Below are 19845 nucleotides of genomic sequence, written 5' to 3' on the forward strand. Positions count from 1 at the left end.
AATTCAAGGGCATAAATACTTGTCTTAATCATTTACTGGGGATTAGAGGTCACAAAGGAAACATGACTTTCCTCTCCCCACCACACTCCTCCACAGCCCAGCAAGGCCAGCTCTGCCTGTGATAAGCTTTCTTAGCCTGTGCCTCCTCTTACATAGCAGTTTGTGATTATTTGATTAATGTTCTTCTCCTGGCAACAGACTGTCAGCTCCCTGTGGGTATAATCACATCTATCTTTGTTCACCATTGGTGTTCCCGATGCTTAGCACCGAGCCAGAAACACACAGCCGGTGCTCCCTAAATATCAGTTATATAAATGAATGAATGAATTCCCCCCCCACACACACACACACACAGTTGGTCTTCTAGCACTTACATTGTTATATAGATCACTGAGTAGGCAGAAGGTTGACACAGAGACCAGTGTAAACTCTCCTGTTTGCTCTGCAGGCAGATTCTAGCAGAGCACGATGCTTGCCAACAAGAAAGGAAGAAATTCAAAACAGCAAAAGGAGCAAGTATTCTCACTCACAGGACTCGATGAGGGCTTGACAAACCACACAGAGCCAAAATAAATCGTTTCAAAGTATACTCCAGCGAAAGAGTACTGACCATGTCCTTTCAAGAATTTTCCTAGCCTGGCCTGTGGTGGTGCAGTGCCCAGAGCATCGACCTAGAATGCTGAGGTCACCAGTTCAAAACCCTGGACCTGCCCGGTCAAGGCACAGACAACAAGCAAGCAATGAACAACTAAAGTGAAGCAACTATGAGTTGCTACGTCTTGCCCCCACCTCCTTTGTAAAATCAATACATAAAATCTTATAAGGAAAAAAATAATAATAATTTTCCCAGCCATCAAGAAAAACTTTAAGGGCTAGAACGTTAAGAGAACTAAGGCAACCAGGAGTCTATTACATTCGCTGACAGCTCAGAATGGGGAGAACACCAGACCACAGAAAGGAAGAGGAAGAAAGAATCAGTGTTATATTATATTAAAATAAAGCCAAAGCCACTCTAAGAACTGCTTTTGTCTAGCCAGACATTTTTTTTTAAAAGGTCCAAACCTACTTTGTGAGCTCAATTTTGAGTAGAGTTGCAGGGAGGATTAAAAAAAAAAGTCTCAGCTTGGAGAGCTAGGAGGTTTGTTGCTCTTTTCATTTCTGAGGTTGAGAATATCTTGGCTAAGACCATGTGGACCAAGTCAAGAACAGATCTCACCACCCAGATCAATCCTAATATTTCCGATCCACAAGGGACTTGCTCCATGCCCTCCTTCATGTTCGTGCTAAAGAGTCCAACATGCACACGAACCAAATGACTAACCCAAGCTCCTAAGTGTGTTACAGGAGCACTCAATCTAAAGGCCAAGCCTTCCAGCTGCGCTGAAGGGCTCACATCCCTGCCCACCCTGCTGTGTGGCTACCCAGGAGCAAACAGCCTCTACTTCCCCCCAAGCAGCACATCAAACAAAGCCGACTGGCAGCAAAGTCGACTGGCAGCACACCAAACAAAGCCTTCAGGTCAGCCATTTAGCATCACGTTTAGCTCATCTATGGTCTATTATTTCCCAGGGGTTTTCTATCCCTCCGTGCCAACTTGGGAAATACGTAGTGAGCCTCTTGGTACTATCTTTAAATATCTCCTGGTTCCACCTGAACTGATCATGTCCTGGTGGTCTTGAGTATCAGGCAAGAGTCACTGGCTGGTCTCTGAGCTCCTTCCAAGGCAGGAACCACTTTTCATTTATCTGTGGGGCCCCAGTGCCGAGGACAGCAAAATGGGAGGCTGTTTAAAAAAATGCACAGAATCCGAAATTAAAGCCGGAAAGAACTGTGTTAGACTCCTTGGCCAAGAACTTACAAAGGGGCCTAACCTCCGCGGGCTTCGATAGTCTCACCTATAAAATATCACAGACCACCTTACAGAATGGCTATGAGGACAGAATGTAGTCACAACATGTATCGAGCACCAGGCCCATGGGATGCTCTATCCGTCATCGCCCTGAGGATGACCAGATCCTCCATCAGAGCTGATGCAAAAGGAGGATGAAGTAAGCCCAAGTTTAAATTGGTTCTTTTCTAGGAGACGAGCAAGAAATAAAAGGGAACAACAACTGTGATTACCCATCCTGTGAGTGGTCAGACTTTCCTTTGCTGTTTACTGTTGGAGCTTAGAGCCCCGTTTGAAAGCCGGCCCTGCCTCATCCCAACTTCTGCTTCATCTCCCAGTGCAGTCATAACGCTGGGCTAACTCCCTGTCTATTGACACAGAGAGCCTGTGAGTCACAAATTCAACAGGATGACTTCGCTGTAGTGTGATTGACTGGAAAATGTTCCCTCATCTGAAACTTTTTTTTTTTTTCAAGCAAATGGACATGCTTATTTTTGCAACATGGAGTGCAGTCTCTTTATTTATTTGACGTTGGTCTCTGCGACATTCCAGCTGGCCCAGGGAGGGCTCACGGCGTTCATGATTTGCCTTCTGAAGTTACATATACTTTTCCTCCCTCCTGCTCCTTCTCCCTTCCTGCCGACTATTATATCTAAAGCAAACAGTCCCAGCACAATAGTTAGATTGCGCTTGAATTTGGTGTTTACTTGACATTTACACACTGGCCATGCTGGACAGCTCAGTCATTCCAGAACACGGGCTCGGCCAGCAAGTATTGTGTTCGACTGGTACTCAACCCTGAGCAACACAGATCCTGAAACAGCTAGACAGTGCCTTGAGAAATGATTTGTGCTGCTAGATTTTATTTTTGTGCCTGAATTAGCGCATGTCAGTGGGGAGGAGGCATCAGGGTGTTCAGTTTTCCCGGGAAACATCCTTCGCCACACAGGGCAGACGGGTTTTGCCAATGATACCACTCTTTCTCCCTTTAAATCTCACTCACACATGCCACAGGATTCATTCTAAAACAAATGTAATCAAGTCCTGGGTGCTACATCTCCCTAGGACTGGGTACAGATCACTAATTCAATTAACTGAATCTTGAGTTCTTCCATTTCCTTCTCTGTACAATAGAATTAATACAGGTAATACCTACCTCAGAGGGTCCTTGCAAGGAACCTAGCAAGTTGAAGCTCTTAGAAGGTGCTCTGAAAACGTGGGTTCTCCTCCTCCCCTGAGGTCCACGACTCTGGCTTCAGGAGGAAAAGGGGCTCAGGAAGGGTAGGTTGTAGGGGTTCCTGTGTCAGTTTGATGCAGGGAAGGAGGGTGGCTCAGACTTGGCTGGGAGCCAGAACACGTATTTCATAGTCCCAGCTCTGCCAATGTGTGGCATGGGGAAGTCATTTCCACTCCTGAGGCCTCTGTTGCCCTACGTGAGAAGTGGAAGCCTCCGATTACATTCTAACATTATATAATTTCCATATCTTCAGAGTCTGGAGGGAGTCTAAACTAATTGCCATAAAAGACTGACCAGCCCATAAGCTGATATATGTTGATGCCAGGATTGAAAGAGCGAACCAGAGGATAAGATCGTGATACCCAGTGCTGGGTAGCATGTAAGGGAACCAGTATCTTCACACCTTGCTGATGGGAATGTGAATTTTTTGAGTAAGAACTTGTTAATCATGGACAATGTTGACCTCTTAAATCAATTTTTATAATTTGAGCCTAAGGAAATAAGCGAATGTGTCTAAAGGTACATATGAATATTCTGTAATAGTGAAAAATTAGAAACAATGCAGATGTCCACCAAAAGGAGATTGATTAAATAGCAGTAGAAAATATTATGATGTGTATCAAATATAAGGTATATCTATGTATTAACATGCATAGATGTCTGTGGTACATTGTTAAGTGAAAATAAAAGCAAATTTGCCAAACTGTATGCAAATGATGATTGATGTTTTAAAAATAAATTTTAATATTTTCATATATGCAAAAAATTCTGAAAATTTAGACACCGAACTGTTATTCATAGTCCTGCTTGGATTGGTAGGATCTGGATTTTTATTTTTTTACTTGGAACAATGATTTTTTAAAAATAAGTAGGCATTGCCTGACCTGTGGTGGCGCAGTGGATAAAGCGTCGACCTGGAAACACTGAGGTCGCCGATTCGAAACCCTGGGCTTTCCAGGTCAAGGCACATATGGGAGTTGATGCTTCCTGCTCCTTCTCTCTCTCTCTCTCTCTCTCTCTCTGCCTCTCTCTCTCCTTTCTAAAAATGAGTAAATAAAAAAATTTTTGAAAAAAATAAAAAATAAAAATAAGTAGGCATTAGGACGATTTGGGTCTGCAATGCCCATGTTAGTCATATGTAGCCAGTGTATTTAAGAAATCTCCTTTTAATAAAACCCTTCAAAACTCAAAAAACAAAAAAAAAGATAAGTAGGCATTAGCCTGACCAGGTGGTGGCACAATGGATAGAGCATCAGAGTAGGACGCGGAGGACCCAGGTTCGAAACCCCGAGGTCGCCAGTTTGAGAACGGGCTCATCTGCAAGGTCGCTGGCTTGAGCAAGGGATCACTTGGTCTGCTGTAGCCCCCAGGTCAAGGCACATATGAGAAAGCAGTCACTGAGAAACTAAGGTGCCGCAACAAAGAATTGATGCTTCTCATCTCTCTCCCTTCCAGTCTGTCTGTTCCTCTCTCTGTCTCTGTCACAAAATAAAATAAATAAAATAAAAAATAAAATAAGTAGGCATTAATTTTTATAATAAAAAATTAACTATTTAAAAATTTTTTGTTGACTGATTTGAGAGAGAGAGAAGAAAGATAAAGAGAGAAAGAGAGAAAAACATCAGTTATTATTCCACTCATTTATGCATTTCTTGGTTGATTCTTATATGTGCCCTGACCAGGGATCGAACTCACAGCCTTAGCATATCAGGACAATGCTCTAACCAGCTGAGCTACCTGGCCAGGGCAAAAAAATTACCTTGAAAAAGTAAAAATATAAAAGTAGCACAGGATTTGGACTAAGCATAGCATATTAAATAAATGTGTATTCTGATGCTCCTTCTGGAATCCCATTCAAGTGATAATAGGGAAATCAAAAGGCAAAACTGACCAGGACAGAAAGTGGGAGCTGGGAAGCAGAGGGCTATATTGTTCATAAACTCACATCAGAAAAAGGTATGGGGGGGTGACAAAAAAGTGAAAAATGCAGCAACTAATTTTAAGGTGCAGGACCTTTGGAAATCTCAGGAAGTGGAAACATCACTTGACTCAGAAAATAAGGTATTATGTGGGAATAAAAACAGGATTATTGATTAAAAGACTATATAAGCAGTAGTTAGAAAACCCATCCATCCATCCCATCCATCAATCCAAGAAATTAGACACTAAAATTATTTCCCAGCCTGGTGCAGCTGGGTGACTGTTTTTCCCCTCCACGTGGGCAGAGATCAGAGGTTTACTCTCTGGAGAATTTAATGGAAGAACTCTGGAGGCAGGGAAGCCTGGACCCACTAAGGACAGGAGCAAATGAGCACAACTAAAGGGCAGGCTACCTTTGGAGTAGGGATGCCTCCTTCCCTGTGTGGCTCCAAGAACACTGGCTGCCTCTCTGACTTAGCTGCACAACTCTGGGCTTGCGTTCCACATTGTAGTTTTTCATTGTAACGTGGGGTTCACTTTTTAAATAAATAGGTACTACATTCCTATTATGTACCAACAAACCACATTATTTAGCTAGGGTCATTGCCCCTTGAAGCCCACATTCTAATGCACCAGTGGCAGTGCCAACATCAGAGGGGAAATGCCTTAGTACATAAAAAGTGCTTAGCACGTACTCAGTCCAGTGCCTGATAATCTGATAGTCATGACGTTAGTTATTAATTGAATGTCCATGCCTCCTCTGATTCCTGAAGGGAGAACATGGTGGGTCTTTCCGGTACACGTCAGGAAAACAAGGTTAGAACTTTGCCAACATTTTCAACCAGCATATAATACTTCAATGGTGAACTTGACTTTTTTTAACTGATTGATTTTAGAGAGACAGAGAGAGAGAGAGAATTCATTTGTTGTTCCACTTAGCTGTATGTTCATTGATCATTTCCCGTATTTGCCCCGATCCTGGGGATCAAACACACAAACTTGGTGTTTCAGGACAACGCTCTAATCAACTGAGCTAACCTGCCAGGGCCGTGAACTTGACTTTGAAACGCCCCTCTGTCCAACCTAATTCTTGACTGGCTTATGAAGGATCAAGGTCACTCACTGTTTTTCTAGACTTGACAAAAACAAAAAAAGGCTTTTGCAAGTCATGGCACAAACCCAGTGTAAAGTCAGTATCCACGGCCACCATCACAGCCGCCTGGCCCATGCAGGTTTGCATTGGATTCAGACAGATGGTAATGAAAATATGGAGCCAAAAACTGGTGGACCATTAGCTTTAATCCTAGCTTACACCCAGTGGGCAAGTAAAACACACACTGGGCTCCAAAATCCACTCATTCAGTGCTCACAAAGCTACTGACTTCTCCGAGTTTCCTAGAATCAAAGGTTTATACCTCACCAGACTTATTCACCTCTGTTCCCTATCTCCTTCTCTCTGCACAAACTCTGCACAAACTGGCTTCTCACTCAAAACTCCACCCTCTTGGCTGCTTTTTCTGGCTTCCTCCACATGGCCTTTCTCTGCTCTCCTCTCTGATGTTAATCTCAGGAACTGAGAGAGCACAAGCTCCCGGTCTGCCCCATTTTATAGTGTAGAAATCAAAACCTTTAATCCCATATACAAAATAGAGAAGTCTCTAATACAAAGTCACTTATCTGAGGCATGATGGGATTGTACCACCCCACATCAAAAAGAGTGGGAAAGGTTTAGTCCTAAAACCAAGCCCCAGGCTACAAGGATCCCACCTGCCCACAGCCCACCCCCAACACACATTAATATCACCTGAGTGATGGCTTTCATGTGAGCAGCACCATCTTTAACAAAGTGAGCATAATATATTTTATCTGCCCAACACCCAGAAAGTGCAATTCCCACATTAATTTATACCTGGCCCTACTTAAAAAGTATCTCTGGCCTGACCAGGCAGTGGTACAGTAGATAGAGTGTCAGACTAGAACACACCAGAATACACATTTATTTAATATGCTACTCTTAGTCCAAATCCTATGCTACTTTTATATTTTTACTTTTTCAAGTTAATTTGTTTGCCCTGGCCAGGAAGCTCAGCTGGTTTGAGCATTGGATTCGAACATCGGTCCTGATGGAGGACCCAGGTTCGAAACCCCGAGGTTGCTGGCTTGAGTGCGGGCTCACCAGTTTGGGCGCTCAGTTGCTGGCTTGATCATGGGATCATAAACATGACCGCTATGGTCGCTAGCTTGAGCCCAAGGTCTCTGGCTTGAGAAAGGGGTCACTCACTTTGTGTAGCCCCCCCAGTCAAGGCACATATGAGAAAGCAATCAATGAACAACTAAGGTGCCTCAACAAAGAACTGATGCTTCTCATCTCTCCCCCTTCCTGTCTGCCCCTATCTCTCTATCTATCTATCTATCTATCTATCTATCTCTGTCACCAAAAAAAAAAAAAAAAAAGTATATCTGCCTGACCTGTGGTGGCGCAATAGAATAAGCATTGCCCTGGAATGCTGAAGACACTGGTTCAAAACCCTGGTCAAGGCACATATGGGAGTTGGTGCTTCCTGCTCTCCCACCCTCTCTAAAATAAATAAATTTTAAAAATTTAAAATAAAATTTAAAAAGTATCTCTGTAAGGTGTTTAGGTAAGGCTGGGCCTTGGTTGTACATCTGCAGGGATGCTGGCATATTAAGAGGGAAAGAAAAAAAAAAGAGGGAAAGAAAACACTGTGATAAAGCATTTTAATCTTCAGATCAAGACACTGCATCATCTCCCAATGTTTGCTAGTGCAGAACCCATTTCACGCTTATCAGACTGGGATAACATACTCAGGTTTCATTGTTAAAGGGGAGAAATTAACAATGGTAGCATTCACAGCCATTATCTCACTTAATCCGCACAACAGCTCTGTGAGGCAGGAACATTAATAGACCCATTTTACTGACAAGGAAAGTAGACAGCAGCTAGACGACCTAACTTGCCCAGGGTCATCTGGCTATTTAGAGGCAGAACAGGATCTGGAAACCGAACTTCCGGTTGGCAGCCATAGCCATATGCCCCAGAGTATCTGTACATTCACTTCAAGCCATTCCTTCATCTCCCACCCAGCTAAGGCCCCTCCTTCACCGAGATACAGCTAGAGGGTACAAAGAATTAAACTCAGATAATGACACTGAATCTGCACTCAGCCAAACGATAGGGCAATTTTTCTTTCAAGAAGCCCAAAGGAGTTTCTATTTTAATAAGGGGACCAACTTTTTTACATTGAAAAGGAGGACAAAAATAAATTGAAGAAAACAATATCATAAATAAAAGAAACATTTTATTCATTGCAACAATATACTATAATATAAATGCATAATAACACTTGTAATTTTTTATATTGTAATTATGCTTACATGCCTATTAATTTTTAATAATTGTAAGAAAAAAATACTTATTAGATAGTATCTAAATGAGTACTTTTCCATTGAATGAATATTTTTTGTCAATGTATCATCTTGTAACAATATATTGAAAATATCTAAACAAGAAGTATCCTTCATATTGAATTTTACCGCAAGTGCTGTAGTTAGAGTATCAACATTCAATCTTGATTTCTCACTTATCCAAAAATCATTAGCAATTGAAAAACTCTTTCAACTGCTGCATTAGTTCCAGGGCAGCACAATGTAAACTGAACAAGAATAAATAAATTTTCACATGGAATATGTTCATTTTTGAAATGGCTGAATATTTCTATCCATCTTTTATCAATTTTGACATGTTCATTTTCCCATTGTATTAATTTTTCAGAATTTAAATATTCAGTCTTTTTTTTATTTTATTTATTCATTTTTAGAGAAGACAGAGAGAGAGAGACAGAGAGAGAGAGAAGGGGGGAGGAGCTGGAAGCATCAACTCCCATATATGCCTTGACCAGGCAAGCCCAGGGTTTCAAACCGGCAACCTCAGCATTTCCAGGTCGACACTTTATCCACTGCGCCACCACAGGTCAGGCAATATTCAGAGACAATTGTTGTCTATTTTGATGTCTGGCATTTCTTTAGATAAAAACTCAAGCCAAGATTCAATATCTGTCCAATATACTTGCGACAAAGTAAAAAAACACCATGGAAAACTGTTATTTCCTGTGATGTTTGTTTCAGACCATTCTTTGATATATTGAAAATATGTCTGGTAAAAATTCTGCACTTCTTTTTTTTTTTTAAAGAAGCATTTGATTTTTTTATTTTTAAAATTTTATTTATTTATTTTTTACAGAGACTGAGTGAGTCAGAGAGAGGGACAGACAGACAAGAACGGAGAGAGATGAGAAGCATCAATCATTAGTTTTTCATTGCTCATTAGTTTTTCATTGCATGTTGCAACACCTTAGTTGTTCATTGATTGCTTTCTCATATATGCCTTGACCGCGGGCCTTCAGCAGACCAAGTAACCCCTTGCTGGAGCCAGCGACCTTGGGTTCAAGCTGGTGGGCTTTTGCTCAAACCAGATGAGCCCGCACTCAAGCTGGTGACCTCAGGGTCTCGAACCTGGGTCCTCTGCATCCCAGTCCGACGCTCTATCCACTGCGCCACCGCCTGGTCAGGCTGCACATCTTTGATAAACTTTTCTGTTATGCCTGGATTTGATTCCTCTAAGTCTGACAATTTTCTTTTTATAATTAAGGAAAGAAAATTTTCTTCAAAGCAAGATTTATATTGAAAGATAAAATCATTCAAAATAAGACTAACTTCCGTAGCTGAAATGTGTTCACCCTCAATCTTTTGAATCATTTTGTGAAAAATATATGCTTGATTATGTACAAAATACATTAATATCTCAGATACTTTATTATTGAAAAGTGATTCCAGGATTTTAGGACATTGGTCTAAACTTTGAAAATATGAAACAAAAAGCTCAAATAATTGTAGAACATGCTCTACAGTAGGTGTTAGAGCAAGCCATCTAACTTTTAAATATCCTAAAAGTTTTTTGTATTCAACATTTACTTCTTCACAAAATTGTTTTAAAGTAGCAACACAAATGGTAAAACGATTAAAATGCAAATAAATTGTGGTTATTATTACTTCTACGTCAATTGGCATGGCACATGGATGCTGTGTTGATTGCATTTGACAAAATATGTGCAATACAACCTATTCCTAGTATTTTCTTTTGGAGTAACTCTTGCAATTTTACATACATATTACTCACCCCTTTGCACCTTTGCCCACCAAAATTTGTATTTGTATTATCAGCCATTAGTGCAACAACTTTGGATTTTAAGTTGTTTTCATTTATTATTCTACATAGATGGTTTGACAAAATTTCAGAAGTTTCGCCCTCAATGAATTCTAAATTTAAAATTTTTGCTGGAATGCCCTTGGTAACATTAAAATATCTTACTATTATTTGATAGAATTTAATTTCATTATGATTTGATGCATCAGATAAAATGATTACAAATGCTGCAGTTTCCAAGTCCTCTGTAAGTATTTTGTCATAGTAACTTTTAAATATTGTTTTCAAAATAGCCTCGCATTTTTTCCTGGCACATAAAAATTTTGCATTGTGAAACTTTTTCAATAATTTAGTTGTACAATCCATACTATGAAAACTTTGTGAATTATGGTATGAAATGCAAATGTTCCCTCCATTGCAGCCAACTGTTTTTCATCTTCAGAATAATTTGAAGTTTAAAAAAAACTTGTTACTTTACAACTGGAAGCTGATGCATCTGATTGCTTATGTTTGTTGGTGGTCAAGTGTTTCATTATCGCTGCTCTGCCTCCAATTGCAATACAAAATTCTCCGCTGCAAATATTGCAGAAAACAATGGTATCTTTCTTTGATATGAGGAATAAAAATTCCTTTTTCAATTTATCATTGAAATGGCATTTTCTCTTTTTTGATTTTTCCATCCCTTAAATAAAATCTAAAATTAAAAATAAAATATAGAGTTACACGAACGATACAAGCACATTAGGAACTGAAAATGTTACATCTTGGTAGACAAATTTTCCAGAAGCTAAATTAACAAAACTAAATATCAAACAAAACCACTAATTTGGAGTGATATTCGGGTGTATTTATCATTTCCTAATTTAAAAACATCTGTTTTATGCAACTATTTAATCAAAATGTATAATAGATATGGTTTGAGGTTAGATTTCCACTTTAAAACTTGAATTTTGGGAAAATACTTATAAATAAAATTATACGTATTTGGAAATTATTAAATAGATAATGAATTAATAAAACATGAATTGTGCTTACCTGTCTATAATTGAATACTCACCGAGAAAGAAATAATCGTGAGTCTACAATGTCATATGTGCCGTGTCGTGTTTCAGTAAGAAGTACACAAAGCCATTTGCATACTCAGTATATCATGCTCTCTCAAGGTCTCCCGTGCAGAGTGTATGCATCTCATAATCTCGCCTTGCCGCACTGTAAAGATCCTTGACGAATCGTCATGTCAAATACAAATATGTCACATCACACGCAATGGTTCAACTCTGCATTGATCGAATACAGACATTTACAGATCAGTCTTCCAATATCAAAAAGGAGGACATGTAGGAGGACACTTTTCGAGGGAGGACAGAACTTACAAAAGGAGGACTGTCCTCCTTAAAGGAGGATGATTGGTCACCTTAATTTTAATGGAAAACTGAATTTTTTCTGAATGAAACACAGAATATTGAAATTCAATAGTTCAGCGTTTCCCCTAAACACTTCACTCTGAGAGCTTTGGTGAGTGAAAATAGAAACCAGAAAAATTCACCAGTAACTGACAGCATAGAGTACAGACTTTGACTAGATTACTTTCTTGAATCTCTCTGATAAGGCTGGGAATTCCACTAAAATTAGGTACCTATTCCAGGGCTGCTTCTTCTAAGAAGCTTCTCATCATCCATTGATTTAAGAACTGTGTTTAGGTTTGAGTTATCCACTTTGAAAATTGCATCAAGCCTAGCCCTGGCTGGTTGGCTCAGTGGTAGAGCATTGGCACAGCGTGTGGAAGTCCCAGGTTCGATTCCCAGCCAGGGCACACAGGAGAGATGTCCATCTGCTTCTCGACCCTTCCCCCTCTCCTTTCTATCTCTCTCTTCTCCTCCCGTAGCCAAGACTCCATTGGAGCAAAGTTGGCCCTGGCGCTGAGGATGGCTTCATGGCCTCCACCTCAGGTGCTAGAATGGCACCGGCTGCAATGGAGTAAAGCCCGAGATGGGCAGAGCATTGCCCCCTAGTGGGCTTGCCGGTGGATCCCGGCCTGGCCCATAAAGGAGTCTGTCTCTCTGCCTCCCCGCTTCTCACTAAAGAAAAATACAAAAAAAAAAAAAAAATGCATCAAGCCTGACCAAGCAGTGGTGCAGTGGATAGGACATCGGCCTGGGATGCTGAGGACCTAGGTTTGCAACCCCCAAGGTCGCTGGCTTGAGCACCGGATCATAGATATGACCCCATATTTGCTGGCTTGAAGCCCAAGGTTGCTGACTTTCACTGGCTCAGCTGGAACCCCCCATCAAGGAACATAAGAGAAAGTAATCAATGAACAACTAAGGTGCCCCAACTAGGAGTTGATACTGCTTCTCATCTCTCCCTTCTTGTCTCTCTCTCTTTCTTTTGTGCATGAAAGAAAGAAAGAAAGAAAGAAAGAAAGAAAGAAAGAAAGAAAGAAAGAAAGAAAGAAAGAAAGAAAGAAAGACACATCAGGCACAATAAGAGATATTTGAGTGCTGCCAAAAATTTATTTTGTTGTTTTATTTTTTTCTTGACACTGGCAATCCCTCCCAGCACTATCCTCATCAGCCAGAACATTAGAATTGATTAACAAACATACTGTTTGTGAAAAAGAGTCAACCACAGGGCAATCAAATGCATTGTTACTATTTTTTTTAAATCATTTCCCTAGCTCAAAGTACATAATGTCAAATTGGCAAAAGTAACCTATCCTCTTGTCCTGCCCACAAACTGAGACGAAAATTAAACACAGAATTGTTTGTTTCTTGTTTGCATTTCTCAGGGTGTGAAGCATTCATTTTCAAACCCTCAAAAATCCCTATACTTTTTTTCCATAGTGCAAAAATTTCACCTCAATTCTGATTAAAACCAAGGAACAATGTTGTTCTCACATGAGCAACATTGTCCTAAGAATCTGAAAGACAGAGGCTATTAAATTAAAAAATAGAGGGCGTTGGCCTGACCTGCGGTAGTGCAGTGGGTAAAAGAATTGACCTGGAACACTGAGGTCGCCGGTTTGAAACACTGGGCTTCCCTGGTAAAGGTACACATGGGAGTTGATGCTTTCTGCTCCTCCCTCCTTCTCTGTCTTTTCTCTCTAAAATGAATAAATAAAATCTTTAAAAAAAAAAATAGAGGGCCTTGGCCAGATGGCTCAGTTGGTTAGAGCATCATCCCAGTACGCCAAGGTTGTAGGTTCAATCCCCAGTTGTGGGTTTGATTCCTCAGTCAGGGCACATACAAGAATCAAGCAATGAATGCATAAATAAGTAGAACAACAAATCAATGTATCTCTCTCCTTCTCTTTCTCAAATCAATTTTAAAAATGGAAAATAGAATTTGAGAGTGTAATGTTTTACTTCTCTTTTTTATGCTAATTATCCTGGCAAAAGAGTTTATAGGCGAGAAAATTCCAGCAACAGGTTTTGTCTGCAAACTTGCCTTCTTTGCTAGGTCATTTAATTTGAAATGCCATGTGTTATTTTCAAATGCATATAGTATCAGAGTATTCTTCTTGTGGTCTTAAAAACATACTAACAGAAGAAAAAAATTATACTAGATAAAGTTGTTAAATATGCTAGACCCTAATTTCTTTAAGAGAAATATTACTACTACATAGCTTACTCTTAAAAGATATTACTATGTACTATACAGAGTGTCCATAAAGTTATGGTGCACTTTTGACCAGTCACAGGAAAGCAACAAAAGACGATAGAAATGTGAAATCTGCACCAAATAAAAGGAAAACCCTCCCAGTTTCTGTAGGATGATATGGCAGCACGAGCGCATGCGCAGATGACGTAACACTGTGTATACAGTGGAGCAGCCCACGGCCATGCCAGTCAAGATGTGGACGGTACCGAGGAAAGTTCAGTGTGTTCTGTGGCTCACTAAATTTGAATCCGTGACCAAAGTGCAATGTGAATATCGGCACGTTTATAACGAGGCGCCATCACATAGGAATAACATTACTCGGTGGGATAAGCAGTTGAAGGAAACCGGCAGTTTGGTGGAGAAACCCTGTACTGGTAGGCCATCAGTCAGTGACGAGTCTGTAGAGGCTATACGGGATAGCAACCTAAGGAGCCCTAAAATATCTGTGCATGAGCCCACATCGAACTGCACTGAACAGGTATGAAACTGGGAGAGTTTTCCTTTTATTTGGTGCAGAGTTCACACGTCTATCGTCTTTTGTTGCTTTTCTGTGACCAGTCAAAAGTGCACCATGACTTTACAGACACACTGTATTACATTTGAGAATAAACAAAATAGCTTAAAGAATGTACTGGGCCTAAATTGGGGGGGGGGAGTAGGAGGAGGAGGTAAGAACATAAGTGATCAAACCTAAAGATTCATAAAGAAGATTTTCTATTTCTGAGAATTGATTTTTTAAATGTCTGTGACTCATTTTCTGCTCTAAAAACTTCAATACCCAGTGTTTGGGTTTTGAAAGGCAATGGATTTGGCTACAGAAAAGAGTTGACTCTTTCTCCATTTGGTTTTGGTTTGGCTTTTGGTTATTTTTGTTTGTGTTTTCTAGTTGGTTTTATTACAATGCCTTGGCCAGGCTATTCTCTCACTTTTTGTCCAACTGTTTCGAGAGGCCAGAGTTATGGACTTTATTTTTGGTCTTGTTCATAGAGCTTTTCAAAGAAGAAAAAGAAGCGGATGGAGGAAGAAAACGGGATGGAAAAACAGCACCCAGCCAGTGCAGTCTCAACCAGAGAGAAACATTATGGGCAAGCAGGGCATCCAGATGAATCGTTTCACCCGAGCAACTTCGCTCACTTCTTTCTCTCTGCAATAAATACTTACTGGGCATTTGTCCTAAAGATGCCACAATGGAACACAAGCCAGAAACAAGTGACCAGATAATAGCAGTCCACTGCGCAAATGGCACAGCAGAGTCACCACACAGCTTTATTAAAGCTCAGAGGAAACAGGACTACTCTGGACAGGGACTAACAGACCAAGGGGCAAATTAGAGGGGCTCTGGAGTTTGAGGAGGACGGGGGCCCCGGAGGGGAGACAAGGCATCTCAAACAGGAAAAACAACCAATGAAAATACACATCCTGTATTCAGAGATTCGAAAGAACATCCAGTTAAAGTTTAGAGAGGGTGGGGTCAGTCTCGAGATGATCTTGCAAAGTCTGTCTAGGGCCAGAGTAGGAAGGGATCGGTACATCAGGCTCAGGAGTTGGGTCTTGCTCCTTCAGGCTAAGGGGAGCTGGTAGGGAGAAGGCCGAGCAGAAGCAAACCGTGGTGATTTGTGAGCAAAATAAACTAAATCTAAGCAGGGTAATTCCAGTGGGACTACTGGGGAGGTGGAGGAGGAGGAGGGCAACAGGTTGGAGCTTACAGCACCAAGTAAAAGGTATCAATGAGGTGTGCTTGAAACAAGGCAGCTGAACTTGTAGTAGGAAAAAGAGAGTAAAATATTAGGAATGGAAACTGTTGAACTCCGTGGCTGCCTGGGTGCCCAGGTCAAAGAAAACGAGGGAGGACTCAAGGGAAATCAGGTTTCTAGCTCAGGAAGCCAAGGAAGAATGGTGAAATAATGTGGGGAAAATGATGAGAAGAGTTCAGGTGAACGGAGATTCCTTACAAGAATAGGGATTAGTGAGAGCTGAAAGGAAAGATGGGCTTCCTGCTAATGGGCTGTTCAAAAAGGAAAAGTACATTGTTCATTCATTCAACAAACATTGAGCATTATAATGTGCTGGGCAGGCTCTGTACCAGGACTTGGGGATATGGCAGTGAACAAAACAATAGCTCCTGTCCTCGTGAAGCTTATGATCCCCTGGAAAATAATGGTTTTAGTTATACCTGCCATGTATTAACGTCAAGTCCTGTGCTAAACACTTTTACTTGGAAGATCCCATCTATAATCTTCATCACTTTAAGTAGTAGGCACTATTAATACCCCCATTCTACAGGAGAAGAAACAGGCAAAGGGAGTTAAGTAATTTGCCCAGCTAGAAAGCAGCAGAGCCAGAACACAAAGCCAGGAAATCTAGTGCTAACGCCCACTTTCTTAACCTCTGCACAAGACTGAGGTTAAAAAGAGGCTGGAGTTTACAAGGAGAAGCAAGTGGAGGCTGAGAGAAGCTTTGGCTACCTAGTGAAAAGTCCAAGCCCTTCTCAGTTATTCATCAGTAGGTATTTCATTTCAAAACAATTTGGATACTTCAAATTATATCAAAATTATCTCTTGCTTTCTCTTCTTTAAAAGCAACTCTTCCAAAATAATAAAATAATAATAATAATAGCTCTTCCTGGGTCCCGTGCAGCTGGGTGCCAGTTCTGGGTGCAGAGACCCTCACTGAAACATTTATGCAGCCTCCTCTACCTCACACACCCCTCCATGGCTCCATATTAATCCCCTAGCACTAATGCAGGGGTTGGGAACCTATGGCTTGCAAGCCAGATGTGGCTCTTTTGATGGCTGCATCTGGCTCACAGACAAATCTTTAATTAAAAAAATAATGTTAAAAATATAAAACATTCTCATGTATTACAATCCATTCATTTCCTACCACTCATGTTCACGGTTGCGGGTGGCTGGAGCCAATCACAGCTGTCCTCGGGGACAACACCAAATTTTTATTGGATAATGCGGACCATACACGGGTTGTTGTATGGCTCTCGTGGAATTACATTTTAAAATATGTGGCGTTCATGGCTCTCTCAGCCAAAAAGCTTCCTGACCCCTGCACTAATGGTTTCCATCACATCTTCTGCCAACTAATGCCGTTTGTACTGAAAAAAAAAAAAATCTATAACTCCAAGGACGTTAATAATTAACTTCCATACCACAAAACTTGTAATATCAGTTTGCTGAAATAAAGTCACCAGTAAGTATTTAATTCTTCTTTAAAGGGTGTCTTCTATTATTATTATTATTTTAGAGTGCAATTTAGTCATCAAAGGTTTACTCAGCCTCATGTTTATAAATTATATAGGGCAGGGATTTAACTCTTCTGGACCTACCTGTTTTGAGGAGGGGGAGGATCATAACCCTCTTGTCACACCAGGCAGCTACCTTGAAAGGAGATGATTTGTGAACCTGAAGTTCCTTACCTCTTGGAAATTTGAGGCAAACACAGAGATTTCTCTTTGTGATGCAATCAGAGGAGTGACCAGCTAGCTGCCTGCCCTGAAAAAGCACTGGTTTCCTTCCTCCAGAAGATCTATTAGGAAATCCAAGTTCATCTTCTTAAATTGAGTTTCAGAATCTTGTCTCGATTATATGACATAATAATAGTGGCTGTCCAATTCATCTGTGCAATATTGTTTTTTCATTGTGGTGGTTACTTTTGTTAAAAGGCAAGGACTACTGCCTTAGAAAAATTCAAGCGAACCTGACCTGTGGTGGCGCAGTGGATAAAGCCTCGTTCGACCTGGAAATGCTGAGGTCGCTGGTTCGAAATCCTGGGCTTGCTGGGTCAAGGCACATAAGGGAGTTGATGCTTCCAGCTCCTCCCCCCTGTCTCTCTCTCCTCTCTCTCTCTCTGTCTCTCTCTCTCCCTCTCTCCTCTCTAAAATGAATAAATTAAAAAAAAAAGAAAAGAAAAATTCAAGCGAAGCAGGAAAAAAACCTCATGTACTGGCTACCTAAGTTGGAAACTCCAAATCCTGACTTACGTGTTTACATCCTGAGGGTGATGGCTGCCAATCAAGGGCTCATACACGTTTACTGGGGTTTAGCAACCTTTCCCTCAGAAAAGTGGATAACTTTTTCATGCAATGCTCAAGTCCTAACATCTCAGGAAATTTTTTGTCACCACAAAGAAAGTAGTGGTGGTGGTTGTGTGTATGTGGGGGGGGGGTGAGTAACAGGTGTTTTTCTTTCTTGATTTATCCTTTTGAAAAGGGCAAGATTTTCAGAGTTAAAGTAACTGGTCTGCTCCTATGGGGTGGGGTTGAACCCCGCTAGGCCATGGGGGGGAGGCCAGAGTTTTCTAGCCAAAGCCCACCCCTCCCCCTAGCCGCAGGCCCTCACAGCCCTCGGCCAAAGGCTAGTTAGTGGATGGAAGTCATTTTCAAGGAGTCCAATTCTCCGGAACTAGTGTTGGCAGAGAAGGCCGAATGAATTCATTCTGGGAAAGATACATTCCCAGAATGCTTCAGTGCTCGGTAAGGAGTGGAAAAACCAGGGATAATAAATATTCTGAGGAAACCTACTCGGTACCATAATCGTAAGACTCAAACAGGTGACACTACTTGAAGTACTTACTAGGCAGCTAGAGTTCAATGGAGGCGAGCGCACACCCTGCCCAGGGCTGGGGCGTCGACCTTATTCCAAGACCCCCTTCTCCTTTTTTTTTCCTGGGACGACACCCGGCCGGAGCGGCAGCATTTACTAGTGAGGGATATCGATGGAAAGGGCAGGCGGAGCCCTCGGCGCGCCTGAATCCAAACCAAACACCTCTCAGGCGGACGTTTAGCAGGCGATACTGAACACCACACTCACGTTTAAAAAAAAGAAAAGGCACTGGTTGCAGAGAAGATGAGGGCGAAAACATTTCCCGGCTGGAAAATTACTGATCGCAAACTAAGGGGGGAGTGGGGGTGGGGAGGTAGTTATAAAATTGAAATAACGATCACCGTTTCCTCTTCTCTTCCCGGCAAACAGAGACGGCAGCCGCCAGCTCCGTGTGCCTTTGTGGAGGATCGGGGTCCCACCGCATCGCTCCACTTCCTTGGCTAAGTACCTTGCAGTGAGGTTGTCCGTTCGGAGCCTGAGCCAGAGGAGCGAGTTGCCGTTTGACCTTTACCTCGCCATTTCACCTCTTTATGACTGTTTTCTCATCCATAAAGTGGAAAGGAGAGTGCGTGGCTTGTAAAATGCTTTGAGATTCCCCTGGTTTAAGTGTCCCCGCGCCTCACAGCCCTCTGCCCGCCCCCACGCGACAGTAAATCTTGAGCCCTTTCACTCCCTTCTTCGCTCCTTGAAATGTCAAAACTTTTACTCTTTTCCCCATTCCGGTCTCTTCACGCCCTTCCCCTCAAGGAACAACCCCTCCACCCCCACCACGGTTTCCTCAGGCACAAGTTCTCGTTACACAGTGCTGGGCACTCGCCTTGTCTCCACACCCCCCACGCCACCCTCACCTAGCAGAAGAGCCCGCGGAGCGCCCTGCGAGGCCAGGCCGAGCGCCCGCAGCGGCGCTGGGAATCAGAGCCCGGCTCCCGCTTGCCTATGGGAGGGACAGAGGGCAGGATGAGTCACGCAGATAATCGCGCTTTTCTCTACAGCGCAAACAGCCGCGAGCGCGTTACCCAGCCCCTCGGCCCCCACCGGTCTTCTCAGCCTCGGGCTTCAAACCCCGGGACTGCCCCGGCCGCACGGCGACCGGACCTGCGCCCGGTACCCGGAGTCCCGCGCCAGGACAGCCGCCGCCACCGCGCCGGCGTCAGCGCGGCTCCCGCCCGCCAGCTGCCGGGCTGGCGTCACGGCCCCGCTGGGCCCCGCCCGCGCCCCTCCTTCCCCCTTTCAGTGTCCCTCCCTCCCCCGCCCCCACGTGCGCCGAGTTTGTTTATTTAGCTGCCATGGCAACTCACGGGGG

General features: G+C 42.3%; 1 long non-coding RNA gene across 1 annotated transcript; it reads right to left on the minus strand.

The window, feature by feature from the left end:
• Window positions 1-8418: 8418 nt before the first annotated feature.
• LOC136322779 (uncharacterized) lies at window positions 8419-19722 on the minus strand. Its single transcript, XR_010728861.1, has 4 exons — window positions 19391-19722; window positions 17357-17466; window positions 11327-11546; window positions 8419-10963 (listed from the first exon to the last, which is right to left on the minus strand). It is a non-coding gene; the product is annotated as an uncharacterized lncRNA (long non-coding RNA).
• Window positions 19723-19845: the final 123 nt, after the last annotated feature.

This window comes from Saccopteryx bilineata, chromosome 2 (genome assembly GCF_036850765.1).
Source record: "Saccopteryx bilineata isolate mSacBil1 chromosome 2, mSacBil1_pri_phased_curated, whole genome shotgun sequence".
In the NCBI taxonomy this organism is placed as follows: domain Eukaryota; kingdom Metazoa; phylum Chordata; class Mammalia; order Chiroptera; family Emballonuridae; genus Saccopteryx; species Saccopteryx bilineata.